Raw genomic sequence first — 12,305 nt, forward strand, 5'->3', positions numbered from 1 at the left:
ATGAGTCATGTTTTAAAGAACATTGGTTTTGCCAGTAGTTTTTCACTTACTGTCCTTCCAAGCATTTTAGCAAAGGTGCTTTAAAAGAAGTTAGCAAATTTGACAAATGATGGGCACACGCTTCTCTGCTTCTCATTCCTTGTTAACAGATTTGTTGAGAACCAAAAAAATAACCCAGGGACTGAAAACCATTAGCAAAAGTAGTTTAATTGCAAAACATAAAGGAAGATTGACAATTAACTGCAGTTAACTTTATAGCTATATGAGTTAGAGCTACTTCTTTTATTGTGCAGATTGAACGTGAATAGTGGCTTTTGAGATAAAAGTTCTCTGAATGGTTAAAAAACAACTGGGCAGCACATTTTAAAAATTAAAATTGTTATGTCCATTGTATTATCTGTATGCTACAGGTTTCCCTTTCCTGTGAAACTTTATTTGTATTTTCACAACATCCATTATGATAGGTTAGATTATTTCAGAAAGCACAAAAAATTATGACAAATGAACATTCTCCATCAGAATTTTACAAGTGGAAACTTACACAGAGCTTTATATTTATAACTTCTCATTCAGAACCTGAATCCTTTCTTTAGTAGCTCATGTGTTATATCACTCTTCCATTGCTAATACGGTTTCTGCTTATATTTCACCTAGTCTAGAATAACAAAATCCACTTGGGAGCTGATGTATAATTGTTAAAGGGCTACTGAGTTAATAAAATTAATAAATATGTATAAATACACAAAGAAACGACACCTTGAGATACTTAGGATCACATTTTGTATAATTCACCAAAAGAATGGTCTATTTTTGAAGTAATGAGGACACCATGTATTGAGAAATTAACTGAGAAACAGGAAAAAAACTCGCAAATTTAATACTTTGATTTAGAAACTATATCTTGGTAAGGAAACTTCTATAATTCTTAAGAAATGCATACTGAAGTGTGTAGAGGTAACATGACAGCACAGCTGCGTTTTGCTTTTATAAAATCAGCAAATTTATCTTTAATTGTTTTTCACTTTGATATATTTCTATTAGCCATTAATTCTTTCTTTAAATAATCTTCCTTTATGACACAGTAATCAGAGTGAGCAAAAAAAAAAAAAATCCTTCTTTGTGGGAATGTACACACTGTTCTGAATTTTTTTTAAAGTAAGATTGGGATCCTGGATTTTAAAGTCAGCAGATCACGTATTTTGATATCAGACAGCTTATATGAGTAGCAATTTATTTTAAAGCATTAAGAATTTTATTTCTTGTAAAATATTTTTATTTTATTTTATTTTTTGTGACTTTCAAGTCTTGTTTTATATTTTTTAAAATTTTTATTGGAGTATAGTTGATTTACAATGTTGTATTAAGTTTCAGGTTACAGCAAAGTCAATCAGTTATACATATTTTTTAATTTGGTTTTGTGTTTGGCAAACCCAAAGAAAAGTCCTTTTAATGTTCTTTCCTCTGATATTTCTTGGTCACTGAATTTGAAAATAAAATAGTACCAACATTTTTATCAATAACTTTTCATTAAAAGTAACAGTAAAATACAATAAAAAAGTTTTTTACTACTAAAGTAGGGAAAGAAAATCACCATGGATTTCATTTTTTTGTTTAGTAATAGAATTCTATATTTATATCTAAGCATTTCCTGACAAAATGGACATATTGAACAATATGTCTTTTGGGTAAGTGTTACATAGTTGAGAAATAGGGTAAAACTGAAGAACATAAACTTCTGGATCAAACAAGAAACTAATCTCCTCTCAACCTTATTATCTAAAATAAACAATATCTGAAACTGTCTGCCAATTATCTGTAAACTATAAAATATGGGCAGCAACCGGCATTCAACTATAAGATTTTAGAATGAAGTTTGGGATGTTACAGAGAATTAGGGCCCATTCTCAGTATAGCTGACTTTTATGGATTTTCTACTTTTAGAAGATTTTTCTACTAAAAGATTTTCTACTAAAAGATTTTTCTACTAAAAGTACTTTCTACTAAAAGTACTTTTCTACTTTTAGAAGATTTTCTACTTTTATGGATTTTCTCAGTATAGCTGACTTTTATGGATTCTTTTTGTAAGGTCTTAAGTGATTATTTACTGAAATAAGATAACATATTCTAACAGTTATTCACCAATTCCTTTAATAAAACCCTGTTATTTCTAAATTGTTTTCCAGAGAAACAGAACCACTATTTTCATAAAGGAAGTTAATGGGGTTATAAGGCCTTTCATAATATATTAGAAACACAATTTTTTTGTTTTGCTTCCATGTGATTACTGAACTCCTATGGTACAGGATAATCCCTAGAATTAAGCCTAACCTCTACCCCATTTCTATTCCTAACTTCACAATGTTAGTATACTATACTCATGCTAGATTTATATACTAACTCTACTGTAGAGTGCTCACATAATTAATTTCATAAACGGTCTCCCTTTTGGGCCTTTAACATTATGTGTTCAAAAGTGATCTCACTTTCTGGAGCTATTCCAAAATCTAACATTGGAAGAGGCACAGCAAGTTGGCTATTTTGACACTGGTTAATATCAAAAGCTAATTACAAATAGTCAAATCCATGTAGCTCCATCCTGATTTATCTACCTGACAAAAGGACATCATGGCATATATAGTATTACTTTTGATGCATACATAAATATGTGTAGTTGCTTGGGCCCGATTTGATTGTCTGTTGAGCTCTTATAATTAATACACCCTGGAAGGCATAAGCTTCACATGTGACCAGTTGCTGAGATATTTATTTATTCATTCATTTATTTAATATTTATTATTTTTTAATTGAGATAACATTGGCTTGTAACATTATATAAGGTTCATGTTTACAACATTATATTTCTACTTCTGTATACACTACAGCATGCTTACCACCAAAAATTTTGTTTCCATCCATCACCGTAAACTCGACCCCCTTTACCCATTTTGTCCACCCCATGCTGTTTCCCCTCCGGTTACCACTACTCTGTTCTCTGTATCTAAGTGTTTGTTTTGGTTTCTTCATTTATTTTGTTTCTTTTTGGTTTCTTTATTTTTTATATTCCACATAGGAGTAAAATCATATGGCATTAATCTTGCTTCATCTGACCTCCTTCACTTAGCATAATATCCTCAAGGTCCATCCATGTTGTTGCAAATGGTAAGATCCCAACTTTCTTATAGCTGAGCAGTATTCCTCTGTATTTGTATACCACATCTTTTTTATCCATTCATCCATGGATGGTCACTTAGGCTGTTTCCACGTCTTGGCTATTGTAAATAATACTGCTTGAATATAGGGGTGCATATATCTTTTCAAAATTAGTGTTCTTGTATTCTTTGGATAAATACCCAGAAATGGGATAGTTGAATCATATGGTAGATTATTAATGGCCCTGGTAAAACCTTGCTCATGGAAGATTTGGAATGAGAAGACTGCTTCCTTATGGAGCACATACATCTGCAGATAGTCACGCTAACCAAAAAAGGAAACATCTGGTCTACTTTAAGCAAGGCCATAACTTCTTATTGTCTAAGGGTAGCTTGTAAGATAAGTCTCAGGGCAACTTTACTCAACTTCCTGATCAAGTGGCCAACATCATTGATGAATTAATTAATATTTTCAGCTTTTTTCCATCTATGAGGTAGAAATCCTAAAGTGATAAATTCCTATCTAAATCTATTATCTTAGCGCTCCTGCATGCAAACCTGACAACTCAAAAACAGCACTGTAGATGACACTCAAATTGTTCAATGAATTGTAGTTATTAATTGTTAAATCAATTGTAAATTGTTAAGTAAATTATTAAATGAATGAATGAGACTGTTGCAGGGGGTTAACAATAACAGCAAAAGTAACATTTTATGATCTTAAGAGTGGAAAGTTTTCGCTTTTGTGTTGTAAACCAAGGAATTTAAAAAAGAAAAACAACTTCATTATTTTCTACCTTCCAAGTAATCTGTACCTGAAACCTGATTTGCGTGCTCAGAGTGTGGGTAACAGAAAGACAGACCATTCTGACCCACCAGCAATATGTTTTAAGTGGTACTTACAAGAGTCAACAGAAAAAAGATAATTAAAATAAGTTTGAAAGGTAGCGCTTTAATTTTATTTTCACCAAAACTAGACTACAAAATATGTCAGTGGAAGGCACTGTGCTTTACATTCGCCCAGCTCAGAACATTGTGTTTTTCATATGACTTCAAGGAGAGGAAAGAGCTGGTCACAGATACTCATTGAATTACTTTTATAATATTATAGTTCTAGAATTCTGCCCAGATGGAGTCTAATAACTCCAGATAGAATTGCTGGAAGAATTATCTGAGTAAGATAATTTGATTCCGAATCCCAAATCCTGCCCTAATATTTGCATATTTGTTCACCATAAGTATAATTTTTTGTGATATTTCTCCCAGGAGCAATGTATAAACTATCCTGTTCTTAAAAGGTCGAATCCCTAACTGTGTTATATGGAGATATCCATAAATTAGCAGAGTGACTGATTCCAAAATGCTTCCACACTCATTCTTGATAAGCTGGATTCAGGGGTCTCTCAATCTAATAACCCACCTATGAAATCGGTGAGACTTAACCAATCCTTAACTATTTGGTTTACTATGTTTTACTTAACCAAAAAATGGTCAGTTTGGGCTTCCCTGGTGGCGCAGTGGTTGAGAGTCCGCCTGCCGATGCAGGGGACATGGGTTCGTGCCCCAGTCAGGGAAGATCCCACATGCCGTGGAGCGGCTGGGCCCTTGAGCCATGGCCGCTGAGCCTGCGCGTCCGGAGCCTGTGCTCCGCAACGGGAGAGGCCACAACAGTGAGAGGCCCGCGTACCGCAAAAAAAAAAAAAAAAAAAAGGTCAATTTAAGGCTTTTCATGGAATATATTGATCTGTTCTTAGTCTTTGATTTCACCGATGGGAATCATTTATAGGTTAGGCTGCTTCTATGATCTCAGTATTGATTGAAGGCTTCAAATATGCTTTCAGAATTCTTATCGATGTAATATTAAGAAAATCAAATGGGTCAGAAATGGCTCTCTTGACACAGAACATTCTTATTTTTAAGGTATTAAAATAAGTTCAGGTTCTTTGGTTTATCTTTATGTATTTGTACCTGCATAACTTGATATATCTTTTAGATGGAGTATCTCTATGCCATGTTGACACAGAATACAAGAAAACAAACATTTAGCAACTTAGTCCGTTTCATAGCTAACATATATCCAGAATTCAATATGCAGTAGTCCGAATCAATAGTAAAATAAATATTTTAAGAGTCCTTTTGCACCTTTTGCAATTCTTACCTTGAAAACTATCCAGATTATCCTACCATGCTTTAGGTAAAGTGCAGAAGGTTTCATCTGGTGTATGAGAGAAGAGTATTCTTCACAGTGGTCTCTTTGAACACTGATAATGACTGCACTCATTGGACTAATTTCATCAGTCCCTCCTCTATCTAGGATCTCATTCAAATGGCCAGTCCATAACTTTCAGAAAAGTCAACCAACTGGGCCTCTAATCTTTATCAGCCTGTGTCCATAGTCAAAATGCAGTTATCTACTCCTTAGCTTCACCTACCTATTATTAGATCCTCTTGCTGTGGGGTGCTTTTTGGAGGGTTTCTTCTTTCCATTGTCACTTCAAAACTCCTCTTACATTGTCGATTAATTCTCTTGTACCCTCAGCCTCATCATAAAATTCTTCCTCTCCTTCTCTGCTTTTCCTGAGACTTATGACTGCACCCTGTCCTCTTCCCAAAGACTCAGTTTCTCTGGTAACTTTCTCAAACAGAGTTGGTTCAACTCTTTCATACTTCATACGCCTTAGGTTTTGATGTCAATGCCCTCATTTTCTGAGGTCCCCTTTGCCACTTTCAGACAATAATTTGTCTAGCTGTGACAGGAAAATTCCTTCTCTTCAGTGTCCATTCTATTTGGCTATTCCACCCATAACTTTCTCTCACTTCTGGCATCTTACAACCTCTCAATTCCCACCCACCACACATCTCCATTTATTAAGGACTCTGTATTTTTCCGCTGCCCTTTTCTGCAAAATGTCAACTTCTGAGTAATCAAAACAGCCACTTTCTATACCTGAGCTAATGAAAATTACTGGATAGGAAACTGTAGATTGTGTATACTAATTTCTTTTAAAAAACAGTAACCTATTTGAAGTCCTCAGCTCTGGTCTATGCATTTCTCTATTCTTAGTACCTATGATTTTCCCTCTTACCATCTATCCAATATTTTTTCCTCTCTTCTCATGTCCCCAAAGACCATGACTATCCTGCTGAGTTTCAGCTTAAAATGTTACCTTTTCCAAAGGAAACACATTCTTTTTTTTTTTTTTTTTTTTTTTTGCAGTACGTGGGCCTCTCACTGTTGTGGCCTCTCCTGTTGCAGAGCACAGGCTCCGGACGCGCAGGTTCAGCGGCCATGGCTCATGGGCCCAGCTGCTCTGCGGCATGTGGGATCTTCCCGGACCGGGGCACGAACCCATGTCCCCTGCATCTGCAGGCGGACTCTCAACCACTGCGCCACCAGGGAAGCCCGGAAACACATTCTTATGTTTGAGTTCCTTCACCTCTGATCCCTCATGCTTTCCAGCAAACATATACCTGCAGCTTTTCTTACTGGCTTTTTCCTAGTATCAAAAGATGTGTCTTCTGATATTAATCTGATCTTCTTTTCTCCTCCAGGAACCTAAATAATTAGTTCAGAGATCTTCAATCTGTGATGAACACTAACTCTCTCCTTTGTCAGTTGTGGACACTTTTGTAAAGTATAGCAAAAATGAATTAATATAAAAATAAAATTTTAAAAACCAAGACACATGTAATACAAGCCTTCTGCTTATCCCTTATCCTCTTGGATATGGTGGCGATATCATATTACTATAATTACTAGATTATGTTTTCCTCAGAACTGTTAACTTCCTCTACACTAGTTTTACTCTGTATATTTAGAAACAATAAAATTTCTCATTTCCTCCAAAGTGTTTTAAATTGAAAAAGAATCTTCACTTCCTAGGTACTTTCCTAATTTTTTTTCCTTTATATTCTTCTCAGTTTAGCTTCTCAAAAAAACTCTCCTCACTGGAACTTTGAGACAGAAAGAGAGCAGGCCTGCCCTAGTGGGTAAAGTGGTTTTCTTTTCACAGTTACATGTGCAAATTACCACCTGCTACAAAATCCGACTTCCTGAAGGACGTATGTGTCATAGCTACCCTGTACTTCTTTCCTTCTCCCTCCTCCCCACATATTAGGGGAATGTAGAGATATTTAAGGCTGACTTCATTTCCTGAAATGTGGGAATGAAACTTTAAAAAAAATGTGCATCTATTTGAGCATTCTTTTTGAAGTGGCACAGATATTACATCATTGGAACTATAGAGAAGGCTATGCTTTATCACATAACTCTGCGGTAAACTAAACAGTACTTATAAGGTCATAACAACCACATACTTACAGAAGTGTAGTTATGGAATAGAATATACTAGTTATCAATCATGATTGTCAAAGATATATAGCTAACTATGCATGTGTTATTTTGATCATGCCCATATAGTTCTTTAACAAACATATATGTATATATAATAAAAAAATTTAACTATTTTAGTTGTAAAAAAATTGTCATGTTTCTTAACTATGATTTATCTTGACTATCACCTAGATTTTAGGAATTTGTTTCATTACTTTGATACTGTAAAATATATCAGCCATTTCCAGTCATACATATTTTTACATAGGATTTTAATTCCTTATACTAAACATTTAGAAAAAGTATCTCTTCATGCAAAAATTGCTCTGTTAGCCTTAGTAGCCTGAGAAAAAGCAAAGATCACGAGTGTTGAAGAAAACATAAGAAAAATGATAAAATAATATGGATTCTTTGAAGATTTCTGGTAGGAAATGATAGGAAACAGTTATAGTGGAAACTATAAAAGTACAAACCTTGAAAACTGGGAAGCACAATGTCTGATGGTACAGTTTGCTCAGCAAATGTTTTTTCTCCCACAGAGGTTATTCATCTAACAGTGAATTTGCATAAATGGGTCAATGTTAATGAGTACCTAACTGAGATAGAGCATTTCTACTAAGATCACTCATTTTCCTTGGAATTTCAAGTCAGCGTCATCTGACGAATGGCAATAGGTCAGAAATAAAAAATGCTTATGATAGGTTACATTTTGTTAACTGAATATACCCAAATCTTCACATTTTTAAAACTCCTTAGGAAAAAGTAGTACATCTTTTTAACTTATATGAGGACTGTGTAGTATAACAGAACATCTAATTATTGGACAATGCCCTAGAAAAACGAAAAAGCAAGCATAAACCCCATGTGTTTAATTTACTTTAAGAAGTAGCTTACACATTGGGAAAATAAAATTACAAATGAATATTGAAAATGGTCCTATTAAGAAGAGAGTTGACTGGATTAGTACTACGGAAAAGAAAGTAATTAAATTAAACAATTTAAGACCGTTGTCAGGCTTCCCTGGTGGCGCAGTGGTTGAGAGTCCGCCTGCCGATGCAGGGGACACAAGTTCGTGCCCTGGTCTGGGAAGATCCCACATGCCGCAGAGCGGCTGGGCCCGTGAGCCATGGCCGCTGAGCCTGCGCGTCCAGAGCCTGTGCTCCGCAACGGGAGAGGCCATAACAGTGAGAGGCCCGAGTACCGCAAAAAAAAAAAAAAAGTATTCTAGTTTTTATTACTATGTAGTTTATTTCCTCAGTATACAAAATCAATCACATGAATTTATGCCTTTTTGAAAAATATACCATACAAAGAAATAGAGAAATGTACCTAATGTTATTAAGAACAGATATTTTATTTTTGAGACTTCAAGTCAGAAATTTGTATTTTAAAATTAATCTAAAAAATGAACACTCTTAAAACAGAGAGACCACTTCAGTGTACAATCTCTGGTAACTGAACTATAAAAGCAAATAAAGTAGAGGGTGTTTAAACTCATTTTATATATTCTGTAAATTGTTTTCCCATAGATAGTATCTTGTAGATATTACATAGTCAATAAACAACAGTTGAATTGCTTTGAAATTATCAAGTAATATGACATAGTTTTCCATTCTATTCATATATCAGCCAGAAAGAATTTTTGTACTAATTTTCAGTTAATCAAGTTCTATTAACTTGTCCACTAGTGGTCTCTTGATAATATATTTTTAAGTATACCCCCAAAATAATATTATATATTGTTATATCTTCCATTTTCTATACATTCTGTGAGAAAGAATCTGCTTCAATATTTTTGGTCTCACATTCATGTAATTTGTTAAATTCACAAGTGATGATAAATGTTTTGCATCTCAACCAATTTTTTTGGCTGAAAATATTGAAAGTTGTAGCGTTTGTAGTATGGTAAAAACCTTTAAAATTTGTCATATACATTTGCATGGAACATTAAATTGCTTCACACCTAATATATAGTTTTCAAATCTTTGAGCAATTATTTTGTTAAGTACCAAAGTTAAGATGAAATCAAAAGACACTTACTAACCACAAGTTTTGCCATGTAAGGACTTAAAAAACTTGTCTATTGGGGAAATGCATAATTTCAAACCATAAGACTGAAGTTCTGCATTAATCAGTTTCTAAAAATTTGCCTTAGCTTTTCAACTAAAAGAAAGAAAATGGGGTAAATGAACTCTGAAGTACATTCTACACATAAAATTCCATAATATCTTTACTTTAGAAATAAGAAGTACAAATTTTTAAAAAGTGAAACACACAAGGAAGCCAACATCTCGCACACACACCCACTCCCACACCCCCACACACACGCCAAATGGAAGAGAAACCAGAGGTGAAACATTATTTTATATAAGTAATTTCCCTACGCCTTTGTTGATGAAACACATAAATAAAAGTATAATAAAACTAATGATAATATAAATGCATGGTAAAATAAAATGTGGCAGAGGCCATCATATTTAGATAAATTGCACAGTGTCTTTCTCAACATCCCCAGCCTCCATTCATCATGTATGAATGGTCATGTGCAACCAGCACATTCTACCATTTGCCAGAAGTCAACAGGGGAAACAAGAGAAAGGGAAGCTGACTTCTGAAAGAAACTGTTAAGATGAAAATGCTTCTTCATAATTTTTTAGTAGTGGCCATCAGAGTTACAACAGGCATTGGCATGTCAGCTAGCTGCTCTGGCTAGATGAGCCAGTCAAATTTGAAATATTAATTTATTTGAGTGGATTTGTGTCATTGATGCTCTGGAAGAGGAAGTGGTGCTGGTTCACTGTCTTGGCAAATGCCTTGGAAAGAAAGCACTAAATACATGATTTTGGGTATGAAGCCAGTAAAATAGAACTAAGAATCTTAGTGAATAAATCACCTTATGATATTTGATGAAACCTAATAAGTGAGAAAGATATATTATTATTGCAACCTCCTAAAAAGAAACTAAAACTTTATTATTTGGGGGTTTTTCTGGCCATGCCATGAGGTTTGCGGGATCTTAGTTCCCCCACCAGGGATTGAACGAGGGCCCCCTGCAGTGGAAGCTCAGAGTCCTAACCACTGGACAACCAGAGAATTCCCAGAAACTAAAACTTTAAAAATATGCAAGAGTTGGAAAAGTTGCTAGCGACCCAAGAAACATTTGAGTAAGATTTGATCTATTGGAAAATGGCATGGTTTCAGATATACTAGTTGGACACCTTCCAGAACTAAGCATGCACTATAATGCTTCATCAGTTCAGATAATAGTGCATCACGGTATCTGGCAGACCAACCAAAGTGTTGAAAATACTTAAGTATCAGAATTATTATAAGAAGCACATAAACTGATATATGTGGAAGGACCCTTAAAAGCGGTAAGCCATTTTTGTATAAATTTAGTTTTTCTTATCACCAAAACCCACCTAACGGGCTTCCCTGGTGGAGCAGTGGTTGAGAGTCCGCCTGCCGATGCAGGGAACGCGTGTTCGCGCCCCGGTCCGGGAAGATCCCACACGCCGCAGAGCGGCTGGGCCCGTGAGCCATGGCCCCTGAGCCTGCGCGTCCGGAGCAGGTGCTCAGCAACGGGAGAGGCCACAACAGTGAGAGACCCGCGTACCGCAAAAAAAACAAAAAACAGAAAACCACCTATCAAATAATGGCTCTATGCAGAATACAATGTTAGGCTCAGGATTCTTCAGTGCTCATGGCATCACCTTCACCACACACTCACACACACAAACTCTTTTTTCTCCAGAGACCACCCACCTGTTTTAAGCAGGATTCATTTTTCTCTAGACCTGCTGCAGAACTCTCATAATTGTTGTTTCCTTTAACACATCTTGTAGTAGTCATACTTAGTTTATACCTTTATTTGGGGTGGGAAAATGGTTAGGGCAGTAGGGACATGGGTGAGATCATCTTTCTCTTCTACTCCTTTAACAATAGCTTGTCTGGGTATAGAATTCTAGATTGAAAATCACTTCCTTCACTTTATTTGAAGACTTGACTCCATTCCTCCCACTGTCTAGTGAAACTGTATTTTTCCCCAATTATGAATTTAATTTCTTTAGTGAAAAGAAGAGGAATTGTACATGGGGATAAGTGAAAACTGCCCTAATTCTTTGTGTGTGTGTGGGTGTAAGGGGGTGAGAGATGGGTTATGAGTAATGACTCACAGAGTTGTCATTTGACGTTAAATTAAGCACCCTTCCTATGTTAGCCCTATGGCTCAATTACATCCTGCCTTATGCATTCTAACTCCAACTCCAAATGTCTCAGAGGTTTCACAGTACAGATTGGCTCTCACTTCCTTTGCAGACCCTTCTGTAGCATATTCCAGAATGTGATTTTCTCTCCTTGTGCCAGCCCTCATTCTGTTCCCTTTGGTTTTCAATCTTTTAAAAACTTTGAGGACTTTCTCTTCTAGATAAGAGTCTCCTGTTCTTGTTCCCTTCTGTTTTATACATGCATTCCTTTTTCACTTTGATTGTTTAATCGTGCTGGAGTCTTAAGAGGGACAGAAGGCCCACCTATGTGTCTTATCTATCTTCTGGAATCAGAAATCTTTATTTTATAATGTATCCTTTCTGTAAACCCCTAATATAAAAGGACTTACACAACTCATTCATAGTTACATATTCTTTCTGGACTGACTGATTTGTTCCAATGAGCTGTTGATCTAGTCAAATGCCAATAACTCATTGATTAGTTTATCTCTGTAGCATATTTTTCAGCCTCTAAGTTACCCACTCTCAATAATTCTCCTTGTAAGTAGTTTGTATTTCATGCACATATTTAAAAATATATTTAGAATCACTTTGTCA

The 12,305-nt window shown here is 35.3% G+C and overlaps 1 protein-coding gene across 1 annotated transcript in view; it reads right to left on the reverse strand.

The window, feature by feature from the left end:
* Positions 1–12,305, reverse strand: part of HCN1 (hyperpolarization activated cyclic nucleotide gated potassium channel 1) — a gene marked incomplete at both ends in the record, with an annotated part of 366,245 nt that overhangs the window by 164,552 nt on the left and 189,388 nt on the right. The gene's annotated exons all lie outside the window — the stretch shown is intronic.

The sequence above is a fragment of the Grampus griseus genome, assembly GCF_964374135.1.
Source record: "Grampus griseus genome assembly, chromosome: 3".
In the NCBI taxonomy this organism is placed as follows: Eukaryota; Metazoa; Chordata; class Mammalia; order Artiodactyla; family Delphinidae; genus Grampus; species Grampus griseus.